This window comes from Callospermophilus lateralis, chromosome 14 (assembly GCF_048772815.1).
Source record: "Callospermophilus lateralis isolate mCalLat2 chromosome 14, mCalLat2.hap1, whole genome shotgun sequence".
Taxonomy (NCBI): Eukaryota; Metazoa; Chordata; class Mammalia; order Rodentia; family Sciuridae; genus Callospermophilus; species Callospermophilus lateralis.
Genome location: NC_135318.1, coordinates 108,911,703 through 108,916,430, shown reverse-complemented (window position 1 = coordinate 108,916,430; position 4,728 = coordinate 108,911,703).

Genomic DNA, 4,728 nt, shown 5'->3' with positions numbered 1-4,728 from the left:
TGTGACTCAAGCTTGAAAAAAAAAATACATTAACTTTTACTTTATTTTCTAGCAATAAAATTCAACATTGAACAGAAAAACATCTTACACCATCAAACAAGTGTTGGCTTGAAAAGGTAATTAGCATGGAGTTACACCCATCTGTCACATGTTGGATCCAAAAGTACACTGTCCATTTCTGAAAACTCATTCGAACTGGTAAAATGGTGCTGCTCAATCAATGATTCATTAGAATTCCTGAAATACAATAGAGAGTATTAAATTACCTGATGTTATAATTAATATGAAGTAAACAGTCTCAGGAAAAGTCTTTCTGTGAACTTTGCTGTGAAGAGTGGTCACAGAGAATGGAGAACACTGTCTGGGACAGGGGTCTTACATGACCTCATGGCTGGGGCACGCCTGAAAGACAGGAATGTCTCTTTGCAGAGGTGCAGAATGCCTACCTGCTGTTGGAATGCCCTCCATGAGGAGACTCTGTGCTAGAGTTTTATCAGTCTCAAATCAGACACACAGCTCCTGGGAATAGAGGAAATCTCTTGCTAGAATACCAGTGTTCCACCAGTTGCGCCTCTCCTGAACCTGTCCACCTAACAGTAAGTTCACACAATGAACTTTGAGAGCTACACAAAGCTCCTCATGTTCCACACTGCAACTGTGGATTGTGGAATAGTGCATGATGTTGCTAGTCCTATAAACATCTGAGTACAAAGAATAATGCTTCTAGAGGCTTTAACCTGAAAATGAGGCATATATAAATAAAGAATAGTGGCATAATTCATTAGATCATCTTCTTCAGAGAACAGCACTGCACCAACCCCAGCTTTACCTTCAAAAACATCTGTCTGTATGTGAGTCTTTTTTCCTTATCCCTCTTTGCCCCTCGCCAGAACCTGCTAGTTTGGCTACACTGTTACAGGATTTTGCCATCTTCCTATTACTTGATACAGTATTTACTGAAATTTAATGAATTAAAAACTTAAAAAATAAGGCAGGCCCTCCCATCAAGGAATTTGGAATCTGATAGAGGTATATGATTACAAATCACTCTGTTGTAAAACTTTATGGAAGTTAAAGTGAGAGAAATCACAACAGCAGCTAACATTTATTAAGTGCTAATACAAACACTGAAGAATTTACAAATATTTATATATTTTACGTGGATATATATAACAGCACTATGAGATGAACTATTATCCACATTTTCTACAAAGGGACACTGAAACACAGAAGTACTTTTAGATAATTAGCTTTGTTATTGTGGAAGTGAAAAACAGACAACATTTTAAATCGGCATATATCTTCAGGCTATATTCCTAACCAGCACCCTAAAACTGCTCTACCTGAAACTAATTATAGCTTTAGAAAACAGGAAGGGTTATAAAGTTGATAAAAGAATGGACCAGCAGTGTGGCAAAAGAACAAAATTATATAGATGGAAAAAATTTAAAATAAGGGAAAACAGTATTAAACTGTGCACTTTGTAAGCACTCTATTTGATTCTCATACAGGTTAATCAGAGGGATCACCCTTGAGAATCCATGACACAGCAATCTCTAATGATGTCTATATTCTTGGAAAAGTGAAAGATTAACAGCACAGGAAATGTATAAAAATTTCACTGGTGAAGAAATGGTATGGAAAACTTTTGTGGAAGGCATCAGTTCTCCCAAATTTTTAAATTTAAAATACACAATTCTTGTTTTTAACTCGTTAGCTTTAACTGATGATACACATTGCTTGGCATGAATAAGGACTCTGGCTTTGATCCCAGGAACAGGAAAAATTGTAGGCTATGGCCCCTCACCCACACAAGTTTACAGGTTAGACTGTCAGAACACTCAAGATAACTAAGTAACTAGGAAGTGTAGTATATTAATTCCTCATATGAGTGACACAAGCTATAGAACGTTTGGGACAATCATTATCAGTGAAAACAGCTGAGATGAATTTAGGCTAACTCGCCCATTATTAATGGAGTAGAGTTCAAACAAGGAGAGGTGGGTGGTACATCAGGAAAGGGGACATTTTGCCTAAAATAAGAATGAATGGGCTTACTTTGCATATGATAGTGAAAAGGTAGGAATTTGATCAAACAGGAGACTTGCAATGATAAAAGCAGTTGGCTAGGGAATGAAGGATCTATAATTTTAACCTGCAAAGTATGAACTTACACTGGTAAATACAATTAAATAAACATGCTATTATTTGCTAGCATACCAGGAAAGCTCTGGCTCATGCCATTCACCACTATGGCCCCTTCAAACTAATGAAGTGCTTTTACTTAAACAATACAACAATTAATAATGGAAAATATGCATCATTTCAGGGATACAGCATTGCTCACATGTCCTTAAAATGTCATCGTGAGCCAGGCATGGAGTCACATGCCTGCAAATTCTAGTAGTTCCCCAGAGGCTGAGGTAGGAGCACCACAAGTTAAAAGCCAGCCTCAGAGATTTAGTGAGGCCTCAAGCAACTTTGCAAGTTCCTATCTCAAAATAAAATAAAATAATAATAATAATAATAATAATAATATAAAAAAGCCAGGGAGGTGGCTCATTGGATAAGCACCCCTGGGTCTAATTTCTGGTACTAAAATCAAACAAACAAAAAGCATGGAAAGAAAGGCCATCATACTAAGTTTCTGAAAAATCAGTTTTTATTTAGATACACACACACAATTTAGAAGGAAAACTCTAAACTCTATATTCCTAACCAGCACCCTAAAACTGTGTAAAAATAAATAATATTTAAAATTGCAAAAGCTGAGGCTCCATCTCCAACTACTCAATCAGAACCTTTTCCTGGAAGAGAGTCCAGGAAATCTAAAACCTAAAACAAAGTGTCTGCATAAAAGCTTATCAAGTTTGGGAAACATTTGATCTGACCAAATGTGGGATCTGAAAACCAGTAAATGTATCCTCAAGTATCATTCTAAAGCAATGGAGGTTGAAGGTCAAGGATAGTTCGTGAAATAAGTACATTAATGAAAAAAAAAAAAACATTACTCATAATTTTAGGGTCCTCCTGAAGTCTAAAGGAGTTCCCTTAGTTTATTAACATCATCCACTATATTTGAGATTCAGACTACCAATACTTGAGCTATTTCAATGATTTTACTCTAGCCATGATGGATTTGAGCTGAGTCATATACCCATCCTGCAGCTCCTGTACCTAATGAGATTTGTTACTACACAGTTTACTCACAGTTCACCATGCTTTTATTCTTTAATTAAATAACCAGGCTGGACTATTAACTAAAAAATTCACATCTAGTAAAACACATTTTGTTCAAGTGAACTGACTTGACAGTCCAATAGTAAATTCTCAATCTATGTCTGAATCAATTGAAACTGCCAAACTTTTTAAGGGAAAATGTACTCAGAGTAATCTTTGATGTTGCGTGAAAATAAGATATTCAAGAGTCTGGGCTTTATGTAATTACTTTAATTGTATAATGTTTGGAGGGACAGCTACATTTACAAAAATTGGGAATTTTGTACTCATTCATGAAGTAGTATACATAGTACTCAGTCTCAAATGCTTCAAATCCAGTTGAGGAAGAAATCCTAAAATTGTATCATAATTAAATTGATGCCAGCAATGTGTTTTTATACTGAGATACTCACCACTCCTGGTAACTCTTATTTCCAACCATCTAATAACTACTGTAAAGAGAGCACTTTATATGAGGTTTTAATCTATCTTATTTCAAAGTCTCACAACCAGATCCTAAGGAAGATGTTAAATAAATCCCATTCTTATAACCAAGTTAACTCTCTTAAATCCATTTTACTATTAATCCAAAATGGCATCAAACCAGAAAATGGCACTGATTTCCCCCTTGCAAAGGTCTAGGTTGAGGTAACTTTCATGAGCAAAAGAAATGTTACAAATTATGAAAACAATTTTGAATTTCTAAGTTGAAAAGCGACTCTATTCCCTATGTATAAACAAGAACAAGGACACATCTAATAAGTGGAAAATTTTTTTTTACAAAAAGGGATGCCAGATTTTAAATTCCATGTGTATCCTTTGCCTTACAACATGCTCAATTACAAAGATAAGCATCCATATCATGATTGCATATGGATGTTGATTAATTTAGACTTCCAGTATCTTCTAAGTCAGGGTTCTGTCATGAAGCTTTCTGTTACTGTGACAAAATATCAGATAAACAACTTTAAGGAAGTAAGGATTGTTTTTGGTTCATATTACAGAGGTTTTAGGCTCTGGTTGCTTGGCCCTGTTACCTTTGGGCCTATTGTGAGGCAGTACATCACGGCAGAGAATACACGAGGAGCAAGACTGCTCTCAACATGCTCGCCAAGAAGCAAAATGGGAAAAACACCCCAGAGTCTCAATCTCCCCACTAAAGGTGTGCCTCTGAAGACCTAAATTCCTTCCACTAAATTCTACCTCAGAAAAGGTTCCAAAGCCTCCCAAATGGGCCATAGGTGGGGCCCAGGCCTTCAATACATGAAACTTTGAGGTCAAAAACTTTTTCTGTAGAGAGACATAGGCTTTGCAGACCAAATTAAGTCTGTGTGGCAGGAACATGAATTCTGTTATTTCAGTATGAGAACAGAAGAAGACAACACACAACAAACAGGAGTAGATGAGTTTCAACAAAAATTTATAGCAAACCAGGCCTCAACCTACGTTTGGCCACTGGTCCATAGTTTAACAAGCCTTATCCTGTCACTGTTTCAAATTTTAAATAAT